Source organism: Pipra filicauda, unplaced genomic scaffold (assembly GCF_003945595.2).
Source record: "Pipra filicauda isolate LSUMZ 115617 unplaced genomic scaffold, ASM394559v2 scaffold27_size4233163_pilon, whole genome shotgun sequence".
Lineage (NCBI taxonomy): Eukaryota > Metazoa > Chordata > Aves > Passeriformes > Pipridae > Pipra > Pipra filicauda.
In genome coordinates, this window is record NW_024104398.1 from 3273354 (window position 1) to 3286170 (window position 12817).

Here is a 12817-nt window from a genome sequence, read left to right on the forward strand (position 1 = left end):
GTATGTTACACTATTCTGAATAGCTATTGTCAGGAAGGCATATTATATTCTCTTGCTTGTCACATACTCAAAGTTAATGTCTTCTTTTGTACTTCAGTTGTTTGACATTTTATTTTTTTAGTAACTTATTTACCAGTAAACTTCCTTTCTTTACTTTCCACGTTTTCAAGGAGCATGTTGTATTTTGACACTACCAAAGCCAAATGCAACAAACACAGACATTTCAGGATATCTGAAAAGAATGTTTTGAGGTGCAAATTTCATAAGCCACCCCTACCTCCTTCCATCCCAAAAATGTCCTGGAAAAAGATGTCCTGGCAAGTGTTCTGTGAAGAAAAAAGGTCCTTTCCATTCTAGGTGAATGTTGGTTTAGGGCTTGTCTCTGCTCACAAGACACTGCAAAACTACAAGGCAAGTTACTGCTGTAACTGCTGTGGTGTTTAAAGCGTGGGATGGTCAGGAGGAGCCAGGGGAAGGCTGTGATAACACCCGCAGTGCTGCCGTATGTATGGCATACAGTGTGTGCTTGCACACACATGTTTTTGCTGCTTTGCAGAGCACTGATGGGGAAATACACCACTTTATGAGAGGTGGAGGGTGTAGTAGGATTTTGTTGACATCCCTGTTTGAAAGTAAAGCCCCTAACACAAAAGAGGCAAAGCTGCCTTTAGACTGCATTTACTGCTCTTGATGACTCCAGTTGTGTGTAAATATTAGAAAACAGCAGGGTCCTGCATTCCAAGAATCACTTGAGCAGTGCCATGAAGACAAGTGTCCTTACTAGTATTGTAGTCATACTCCCAAGCTCTCCTGCTGTTTCTAATCTGTGCGCGCAGCCGTGAAAAAACTGGACTGACATTTACAGGCACAGCAGGGAGACACTTGAGTAGGGAATGTTAAAGACTCCGCTACCTATGTTTCAAAGTGGCCACCATACATGATAAATCTTCACAGGAGAACTAGTCGGCACTTCAGCTGATGCTGTAATGAGGATATTGATAATGAAGCTCAGAATGCTTCTTTTAGTGCTTGAACATTTTGCAGACAGATTGTTTATATTTTTCCCCTAATTTAAAATATCTGGTGAGAGAATCAAATTCAGGATGGGTATAAGATATTTTCTAGGTGGTGCTGATTTGATAATTTTTACAGGATTATTTCCCAATAAATTAATATCAGCTAATAGCATAATTCCCAGTACTTTTTTGCGGTTAGCATTAAGAAGGGGGTCAGTTGCTTTCCTGAATAGTTTGACAGACTTTTCTCACTGTTTTGTCCCAGTGAGCTGCCAGATTTGGGATCCCATAATACCAGTAATGCAATTAGGTTTTCTGCACGTTGTCTGGTTGACTTCTCAGTTAAGAGTTTCTTTCCCTTTGGGAATAAGACTAGACAGACTGTCATTTGCTATTACTAATTCTGCTTAGCATTATCACTGGAGCTTTTTTGTAATTAGCTATCTTAGTTGGCTCTTAAATTTTAATAGCCAATTGAAGCTACATTTTAGCCAAGTTCCATATCTAAATTGCATTCAGTCCATTAACAAAGTTGGTTAAAAGCCTATTAAAACAAAAGCCAATATATGGTGGTTAGCGCTTACATCTTTGCAGCAGTAGCAGTACCAGCTTCCAGTGAATATTCTCAAGAAACAGCACTTCCTTCTACCAAAAGAAGTCACGAAGAATGACCAAGATTTCTTTTGGGAACAAAGGCTGATTATGCAGAATAATTGTAGAAAAAATTAATAAATTGAAATGTGTCTTTTCTGGAAGAAGGTGGGAGAGATGGCAGGGGGAGATGCAGAAGGGGGCAATTAATGGTTCTGCTCAGATTTGACAGGTTCTGGAAAAGCCAAATAAACAAAGTGATGTTTTTCTCCATTTCAGCTGATCAAAATTATTAGCAAAACCATCTGAAGCACCTTCTGGTGGAATTGTCATCTTGCTGAGTTTAGTTTGTAAAACATCCTGCCAGACATTAAAAAAACTGTAAGCATGCCAGCACATAGGCTCAGAGCACTGCTTCTCTAATTGATAGACCCTATAATTTTCTTTTTTTACTGAAGACCATGGCTGGATACCTCAGCCTCCCGAGTAATTTAATGTAGCATCAGTCTGAATTTTTTTATCACTAGTAGCATTTGTTTAAATTAGATTTTTCTCCTCTTTTCTTTCTTAAGGTGTAGACAGGAGATTAACAGCCTTTGGTTCATAGTGTGACTAATAATGTCTTTTTCTGACTTTCCTGCTTTAAAAAAAATCTTTACTGTTGTGAAGATATCAGATATTAATACTGCTACAGCTTTAATGGACAGTCTACCAGTTGCTGATGAGATGTTTCAAGTGTAGTTTGCAGTGCCCTGTATAGGTGATGATAGGTGAGTATCAGTAGCTTCATCGTCGGAGGTGTGAGGCAAACCCCAGATTGTGTCTGAATAACCAGTATATAGATTCTTTTACTAGCATATATAGTGAGACATCTAAATTAGAGTTTACAGAATGTAACAGTTCCATGTAAAATGAGACACAGAGCTGGTGCTCATTGAACATGAGTGGCTTATAGCTGCACCGTAACATCAAACTGTAAAATCTCTGTGGCAATAAGTGCCAATTCCTTTGCCTCCCATGATGTTTTGGGGGTGCTGGGCTCTTTGCAATGATGTGGCGCTCAGAGGGAAAAGGAATCTGTTCTGTCTGCCTCAAGACTGATTTTCATGATGTCCTATCTCATAGGCAGAGAGAAAGCAGATGTAGTGTTATCAACTTCTTTGGAAAGTCCTAGAGTCCTATTTGGGAATCTCATGGACAGCTTTATGCAACTGTATGCTAACTCACGTGCATTTCAGTTTTCTTCACTGGTACTTTCAAGATTCAGCAGCTGAAGATTTAGAAATGCGATTCCATGAATTCTTTGCTTCATTTTAGGCCTTAATCTCTGTGGATGATACTGCTATAGCACCATTCCGGAGTTTAGAAAAATGCGACAGATCTAGCTGGGTGCTACAAATGGACTAATTTTCTCTGTGTGGATGTACCATGTTTTTAAATATGAAGTCACAAGAGTATTTCACTTGTACTTTCTAGTTGTCTGTGTTTCTTATCCCAACCAAAACCTATCTTCTTCCAGACTGGAGCATACTCTGCTCATGTAGTCTTCCATGCCAGATTTTAATGCCCTTGCATTAGTTCTACTGTGTACAAATACCTGAAGTGTTGTCAAATGGAACTCAAATTCCGCAGCTGCCTAAGCTGCTGACAAGTGAATCCTGACAGCTTTTTCTTTACCATTGTGAATGCTGCAACAAGTCAAAATTGAGGTTTTGCATTCTCTCAAGGGTACCCCAAAGGGTAAAAGAGTTGTGGAGGAACTGTCATTTGATGGGAGAAAGATTGCCTCCCGTATTTTTACCCCTTGTCTTAGAAGGTCAGCTTTCCAACCCTGCAGACCTTAGCTGCTGTGATGGGCTTTCATAAGTATACTCAAAAGAAAACTGATGAGAACACAATGAGACAGCTGTGAAGTACAGTAGAAGTGACAAGAAAATATAATTTTTTATGAACTTTCCCGAACTAATTCCTTTTGCCAGACCACTCCAGACAGGAAGAAGCTGGCACAGTGGTAATCTGCATCTGAAGCTTCTGAGCGAAGAAAAATACTTCCTTGGCAAATGAAGCAAGAAACACAGAAAATTAAGGATTAATATGTTCATTTATACAGAAGCAGTGAGAACACAATAACATGAAATACAACCAAGGAGGATGCATTTAAAAGACAAAAGAGCCCTGGAAGGGAAAGTACTTAGCTTTGTTCGGAATGCAAACTCTAACATGCAGTTCTGGGAATTGGTGAATAGCACAGCTTAATGTTAAAAGAAATTGCTTCATACCACAAGAAATACACGATCTGTGTCTTGAAAACCTGAAGGTACTTTCCTTTCTCTTTCTGCCAGGAGAGGAGTGGAACACTGGATCTACTTGAATGTAAGTAATCCTCCAGCTAATTTTGTCTATCTGCTGCTAAACCTGAACAAAAAATAGTGTAAGTAATAAACTGAATTCCTTTGACAAGGAATTCCTATCTGAAAACAGATATATCTATAGAAAAAAATTAATGCCTTTATTCTTACATTCTCACTAATCTCTCATTGTGGAGCTGTTTCCTTTGGAATGTGCAAACGTGCAATCCCTAACTCACTTCTAATAACGCTTGGCGATAACCATAGCAGAAAGTAGATAGTAAACAGCACCATATTTAGCAGACAAGGTGATGCTGAAAATATCTGAATGGTTCCTTCTATCACTGACAGCTGATCATCAGTAATTTCTAGTCTTTGCAGTTTTTTAATCAGTGTGGTCAAATATGGAAGGAGGCAGCATTTGAAATTCATCTCTTATCCAGACCAGGTATCACCTGATACACCTCTTTGGAGACTGGCAACAATTTTTGCCTTTATTATTTTTATACATGAACTGGTTCATGTGTAGCAGCGAGTTGTCTCACAGATTGCTTGTTTCCCTTCCTCACGTCAAAGCCCTCCTAAAAACAGTTTTAAAATTTTTCATCCATTTCTGGTAGAAGCACAGCCCAAGGTTTTCTCTAAATCTTTCCAGCATACTTTGTTTCTCTGCATGGAAACTATTCTGTTTTGGGGATGGATTCCAGTTGTTTGTATGGAAAACCTGACCTTTCAGAGGTAGTAGTTCCCCAAAATATTGTTGGAAGCCAGTAAGAACTATGGGTAACCAGTATCTCTGAAAATCAAATTTATGTTTTCTAAAAGTGTACCTTTTGCCTGCAAGGAAGATGATGATATTTTTGGCTGTTAAGCACGCTGCTGAATTATCCTTAAAGATTTGAATTAGAAGTAAAATTGCAAGAGGGGCCCTAACAAGGAATGAGTAATTTATAAGCGAAATTAATTGCACGCTACAACACAGTAACTGTTAAGCTAAACCATGGAACTTGGGCTTGAACTTGACATTCCTTGATTAACTAAGGGTGACCAAGGGAATGAGGGACCGCAGGAGTGAGAAATAAATATATTGAAATGCATTTGTGTTTTTGATGTATTCTTCACAGTTTTTTGCATACTGTCTTTGTTATAAGCTCTTTCAAGAGGTGGTTGTCTTCTTACCCCTCTGTGTAATACCTGGTGTACTAGATTGTGGGAAGTTGAGTACCTGTGGTAAAATGAATTTCATTTTATTAGTTATTTTGCTTACTTCACAGCAAAATGCATCTTCCTTCTGCATTTCAGGGGATTTTTTGATTATTTAACAAGTAGTTATTAGACTAATTGTTTAGCCTCATTAGACTAATTATTAGCTTTGAAATTCCTGTTGCCCTGAAAAGCACTGAAAATGAGGGGAGCCTCAAAGCAGACCTGGGGCTCTGGCAGGCACTGGAGTAGGCCAGGGCACAGCAGACCCTTGTGATTATAGCTGAGGAAAAGGGATTGCTGTTCTGGACTGGCTCTCTGCTTCTTGCCCAAGGCTGATGATTCAAGGTGTGGTCCTTTCCTACAGCAGTCATTGCCTTGCTGCTTCCTCTTCATCATATATGCTTGGCAAAAGCAAGACGGAGCCATCTGCCTTGGGGCTTTCCTTCAGCTGTCTCTTTCAGTCCTGTTCTTCTGATGTCTTCCCTCTTCCAGTGCAGACAATCCTATTTGCTGCACTCTTCTAATAAGAGTCACACTTGCAATGTTCAAAGCCCTGAACCAGAAGTCTGAGTACCTGCACAGGTACTGGGGGACCCACGAAATCACTGTAGGTCAACCGGGTTTCACAGTTTGGCAGGGGCTGTTATATTACATGCAGCTTTCAAGGGGACACAATTAGTAGACAAGGATTTCCTTTCCACTCTCCCCTAAATTCTCACCTTTGATTCCTTTTTTTCCACTGTAACATCTCCTCAGATATTTATAGCTTCTACAGACGTTGTTCTTCCTCTTCTATTAATTTTCCCTCTACTTCTACAGAAACATCTGACAACTCATCAGAGAAGCCTACAGTTCACTGTTTCCACATTATCATGTTGCCTTCAACAATCCCATTAGTTTTTCTGAAAGACCATCAAACTGGGAATGAAATGTAGCGAGGAAGCAATTTCTTCTGGAAAAAGGTTTTATCCAGTACTATGGTGTTTAGCCACCAGAGTATTCTTTTACTTCATAAGCATGATAGTTTTCTGTGTATATGTATAATCTTGGTATGGTTTCTCAGGAGTGCTTGAGTTTCTTAATGTATTAATATTCCCCAAGGGAGACACAGCATTGATTATAAGCCCCTAATTACCTCTTGAATTCTTAAGTATCTAGATTGAAAGATGGACAAAGCATTTTGTATGTCATATCACATTCCACTGGGATCTTTTTTATTCTAAGGAAACCTTCCTGAATGCATGGATAGCCCATATAGGTCAGCAGCAAACACTAGAGTGTCCAGCTTAAAATTGCATGTTTTATTTCTACCTTCAAGATTTCTTTAGAGGAGTGCCCAACAGCTGATCATTTTGGTAGAACACCGGTCAAACACGGATCTGAACCTCTGGTGGCAAAGGGAATGGCACCATTTTCTGTCTTAGGAATGGCTGCCCATTCAAAAAGAGGAGCTTTCACTGCAGAACAACAGTCATTGAATAGGTTGTTCATAAATAAAGACAATGAATGTCTACTAAGAGATTTCGATTCTTTTGTCTCCTTTGTTACAACCTGAAGATGATATCTTTGTCCGAACTGCTAGATTTCATACTCTGCCCTAGTAGGTGCATTCCAGTAATGGGCAAGAACACATCTGCTGTTGTATCACAAGCAGTGACATGTTTCTAGTATATGATCTGCTGGCAAGTTAGTTAAGCCATCAGACCACAAAAGACTATCAGACTTGCATAACTACATACCTTAGAATAGATTTTGTGAGCATTGCCAATTAACTACGTTAACTATGCACCAGCTATGCTGCAGATGTGATCTTTCTTCCCCTGTTCCTGGTGACATCCCAATGTCTAAAGGAGGCATTTGTCAGGAGAAAGGGTAGGGAACATTTGGTGACTGGATGGGAAAGAGGGATTTTAGAATATCTGCTCCACAGACACTTGTCTCCAGAAAGTCCCAATTCCATGTACACTTGCTAATCATCACCTCTGACTTTGATACTCGTTTACTACCCAATTTACTGCCACCAGCACTGTCATAGGATGCACTAGAAAGTTTTTAATCCTGTCATAAGTTCTTCCAGGTCTTACTACCTGTAAGTATCTGTATTTCTTTCTCCACGTTTCTCTGAAGGAATCAATGAAATTACATGATGACTGCTGATTTTCTGCATTAAATTTTAGTGGTAGATTAATCCTGATAATTAATGAAGCACTATCCAAACTAGTGAGACTTTTATAACCTTTCCAACAAGAAGGTTGGAAAGGTTAGAAAAGAAGGTTGGAAAGAATTAGTGTCTCTCTGAATGAAGCAATTCCCTCCTTTCTGGAGGCCTGGGATTTTTTTTGTCTTTGTGGAGTATCAGCCCAGTCTAAACACTGAAACAGTGGGTGAATAAAACTTCAACAGATCTTTGATCATTCAGACTCTGTAGAAATTCAGGACAAGTCATTGCTGCTTAGTTCTGTTTTCAGGACAAGGTTTTTGAGAGCAGTCGAGTTCAGCAATTACTATTTTGGAAATTTAGACGGATCACTAAAATACATTAATCTTTTTTTGCTTCCTCCTCATCAAAGTTTTGATTACCATTTGATGGTTGTAGGACATCACAGTGAGAAACCCTTTGCCTCTCACTGCTGCATCCTTTGCAAAGCAGCAGCTGAGTTCAAGACCTGCCCCAGAATTCATGCCTAGTTTCTACCTCCTTTTGAGAGGCTGAGTGGTGTTAAGAGTTGTACATAGCTTACAGAGGGCATACACATAAGTGATACCAAATGGAATTGAACTATTTCTGAAATGTCTGAGTACCTTTGATGCAGAGCACAGTTCTTTTAAGAATTAGGGCATGCTATTCCTCTACAGTTCTTTGCTGTGGCAAAAAAGGACAAGTCAGTGGATTAATTATGTAAAACTTGTATTGAGTTTTGCTTCTTATTAATGATGAGGATAGCATGTGGAGACATTTATTTTTACCTTCTAGATTTCTTCCAGTTGGCCTATTTTACCAAAGTTAAGACTCAGTCCATTCTCTGACTTTTTTGTCCTTATCAACCATCCTGACATTATATTGATGAGATATAAGTATGAAAGGGAAGACACTACAAGCTCAAACTCAGAAAAAGAGCTTCCCCCCCTTAAGCCGTTTGTCCTCTCTACCCTACAGAACATAAGCAAGCACTAGAAGAAAATTAATCAACAGCAAACCAAATTATATAAAGAGAGACATTATTTTTCACCTATCCTTTTTAGAAGGGTAATTGAAAGAGACAGAAGTCAACTAAATTTAGTACACTAAAACAATGTGCAGTACTGTGAGTACCTCAACCTAATGGATCAAATATAGTTCTTTAAATCCTTCCCATTGCAAATCCAAGGAGACAGAATTAAAAGAGGCTTTATTTTCAGAGTTGTTAGTCAGTTAACTGCAAAATAATTTCCAAAGATAAAAAGACGTCCTTAATGCTTTACAATGTGTGGATTCAGGTTGGAATATTTTTGTTCTGCAAAAAGTTTTCATCACCAGAATCTCTTTCCTTCCTTGCTCAGGCATTTAAAACCCACATTCAGACCTGTCAAGTCTTATACTTGGAGAATGAGACTCATTCGGTTGATTCCTGTCTCACATGTTTCTGCAGATAGGCTTGATATCAGTCAGAGAGTAGATTCCCATTAAAACTAAGCCAATCCAATGGGCACATGAGGTCAGTAGCACAGTCCCATTTTCTTTTGCTGCTCCCTGGTTATGTGTTCCTGCCCCCTTTGCTGTGCCAGCCTGCAGTGAGCTAGTTAAACCAGCTGAGCGTCCAATCCTTTGTTAAAACAATGCTTGGGATTTTTCTTCATTTGTTTCCTGAAGTAAATGTTAAAGCCCTTTTAAAACTAAGAAGTAACTCTATAATTTAATACTTTAATATCATCTCTTACTGGGCTGGGTGTAAATGATTCAGATACTGGCCAAAAGTAGCTGTTGGACAGATCTAAATACCTGCCCTGTTCCAAGAGTTCCACCCACTTTTCTCAGAAATTCCCTTCTGCCTTTAAACAGTGGAAAATTAGCCAAATATCTGATCAAGCTGCATCATTGTGCCTCATCACTGGTATTTTCCACTTGAGAAATACACATATTAAGTGGAATGTGAAAGTCAGTTATGAAAAACAAACTTTTGCAGGCCAAAAGAAGGAACAAAAAACCTACAATTACCTCCAACACTGCTCCTGGTAGTAGAGCCTCAGGCATCACCAGACATTGTCCCTCAGCCTGGATCCTGTGCCACATTCTGCTGCTCTTCTTGTCACCAATTTAGCAGGCCGCAGGGTTAATTCTAGAATGTCCATTTCAAGCTATTAGCTTTGTAGTCAGAAGAAATGTTGGGTTGGAATATGATGAACTGATTTAGAACAATTTTCAGGGCTATCAAGATGCACATGCTAGCCCTGTGACTCCAGGAGATATGCAGTGGAAGTTGAATGTTTGGAAGAGACAAGCTGGAACCAGTTTGCTCCTAGGCCAATGCTCAATGGATCATTGTATTATCATAAAGCTATGCATATACAATAGGTGGATTTGATTTTTCATGAAATGGGTTACCAGTAAGTCTATGAGGTGGTTATGACATTATCTTTCACTGTAACATTAAACAGAAACAAAATACACATCCTTCCATGTAAAAGCAGTGGTCCCCAGGCAAGTCTCTTTGTGTTGGAAGGATAATGAGAGTCTTCAAAATTTTAGGTACTCACCTGAAGTGTGCATGTCAAAAGCTTTGTGTGTTGTAATTATGAAGGGAAGGTATTCTTCCCAGTAGTATATTACTTGTTTGAGAGAAAGAGAAATTACAAAGGATGTGGAGCATAAAATGAGTCTTGATGTTTTAAACAGTATTGACTAGGGCCTCTAAAGAATTCCATAGTCTGCTTGATAAAGTAGAAAGAGACAATAGAGATTCTTCTACATACTGGCTTTGCAGAAACATGTTCTATATTTGATTGTTTCATTCAGTGCAGCAACAGAGTATACAAAACATTTGAGACCAATAATGTTTTTGTACATCTTTCTTCTGAAGATCCCAAGCTATTTTACAAACACTGAGCATCAGCAGGAGGAGGTCATATCTAGGAACTAGGTAGCCTTTTCCCTTTAAAGAAAGAGAAACAGGTGACCAGAAACACTGTTCAGCTAGCTCAGCATGATATGCTAAATCAGGTACTAAGTTGCGTATAAAATCCCCAGCCAGCTCATGTCGTTTCATCTCCTAGTCCTTCATACAAGTCCTGAAAAGTGTTTGTTCTTGATTCATTTCCCTGCTAAATTATTTAGGTACAATGTTAAGGCCTTATGAAGTAAGGCAGCCTCAGTCCATTCAGCCAAATCTAAGGAGCTATCTATCTGCAGCAGAAACTATACAGGTTCTTCTCTAAACTCCCTTATATACCACAGATGAAGAGCAGTGTGAGTATGTTCTGGGTTATTTCTTTTGGTTAGTTGCTTTTAAATATGAAGGGTTGCGCTGAACTAATCATCTGGCCTCTCCTGGGCTGGGAATTACATTAATCACCTTAAGATGGCAAATGTATGTGCTGCACCAACCAAGCGTTCGCATGGCTGCCAATTTCCCAAAGCCCTTTAACAGTTAAAATATAATTACCTGTGTGGACACGAGATGGCTGACTGAATGGGTTATGTCATCAACTTAATTATAATGCTAGTACTCTGTAGGTGTTATAGAGGCCAGAATTTCGCACATTTCTGCCTTTTTATCTGAGGGAAACTTCCTAATGCTTACAGCAGGGTGCTGGGAGTCAGCATGCTGCTGGGTTCAGTGCCTGTTTCTGTTGCTGAGACTGGATTCATTTTTGAGCCTTAGTCACCTCTCTTTAAAAAAATGGGCAAAACTTACAGACTGCTTCTGAGAAGTTCTACGCACTTTATAAACAAAGAATCCTATGCAAAAGCAAATTCTGATTGCCTAATTATTTGCAACATCTTGTGCGATCTCTCCCATTACATTCCTGAAACCTTCTACTTTGTATAAGTAGGTACATGATCAGATATAACTTTTCTTTGCATTTTGAGGATCTGGTCTTTTCAAAATGGTAGATACTATTTTATAGGAAGCTTCTAGTACATAATTAGTAAAAGACCAGGTATATTTACCTTTTGAAGTAATTATTTGCAATTTGACAGTTTTCTACGGGTGTCATGATTGCAATTAGTTCATCAGTTTGTGAGAAGAATTCTAAATATATATTTATAAAGGATATTTCCTCAAAAAGGGAAATAATAATGCACAACATGGTGTATTAAAGCAGTAAAAGTCTTCTGTTGTTTTTACAAGTTTAGTTTAAATGTAAGGTATTTTGTAATGCTAGTAAAAATAGCTGTGCTTCACTTTCTGAGGGTAGTGAGAGGAGATAAAACTGAAGCCTCCGTCTTCTAAAATTTCAAGGGGGAAATTAGATTGTTAGGAAATGGTTCGAAACAGACACTCAGGTAGTGTAAGGAATGCAAACTACAGTGTCCAGCATTCCTAGATCCATCAATGTTGCATACAGCCTCTCCAAGTAGACATGCCATGCTCTTTTGTATTAAGTGTAATAGCTCATTACAGAAATGTGTTCTGTCTTTATTTTCTCACTGCTTGCTACAGCAGTGCAGAAAGAAGTTGACCCTTCCTGTTACCTTGAGTTTTAATAGCTTTATATGTAAAATCTCCAGTGCTTGCTGAATTACTTGCTGGAAGCCAGCTGTAGCCTAACATCAAAAGTTATTTATCAGGTTTCAAGACCATGTCATAGTAGGGGGGTAAAACCAGTAGGGCCACAATATTACTGTATGTGGTAGTGTATATAAGGTCTGCTGTGCAATCATATAAGGTGAGTTTTTTACAGAAATAGACTCCCAAGATTCAACTGCCAGGTACTCACAGAATGGACTATATCACTGCCTACAGTTTTGTTTGAGGACAGACAAAAGGTGGGAGCAGGAAGACCCATGAAGAGAAGCCCTGGGAAGTTTGGGCATGAAATGCAGGACAAAAGACTAAAGTAAGGATGAATTCTTCATCCAAGAGTAGTTGCTGACTTGCTGATACTCCATTCTCCCACTCCCCAGTGGGGTCTGCCATGATTTGTGCACAGCAAGGCCAGGATTAAGTCATGCTAAGGGCCCTCCTGCCTGGCAGAGGAAGACTATGGCATGGCACACAAGGCATGCTGGAGGGTGGGCCAGGCCTGCAGCTCAGGCCTGTCAGAATCACAGAATCTCAATGCCGAGCTGGAAGGGATCTACAAATATCATTGAGTCCAAGTCCTGGCCGTGCACAGGAAAATCCGCAAGTATCACACCATGTGCCTGAGAGTATCATCCAAAGGCTTCTTGAACTCTGTCAGGCTTGGTGTTGTGACCACTTCCCTGGGGAGCCTGTTCCAGTGCCCAACCACCCTCTGGGTGAAGAACCTGTTTCTAATATCCAACCTAAACCTTCCCTGACACAACTTCAGGCCATTCCCTCTGGTCCTGTCACTGGTCACCACAGAGAAGAGATCAGTGCCTGCCCCTCCTCTTCCCCTCACAAGGAAGTTGCAGACTGCAATGAGGTCTTACCTCAGTCTCCTCTTCTCCAGGTGGAACAGACCAAGTGACCTTAGCCACTCCTCTTATGG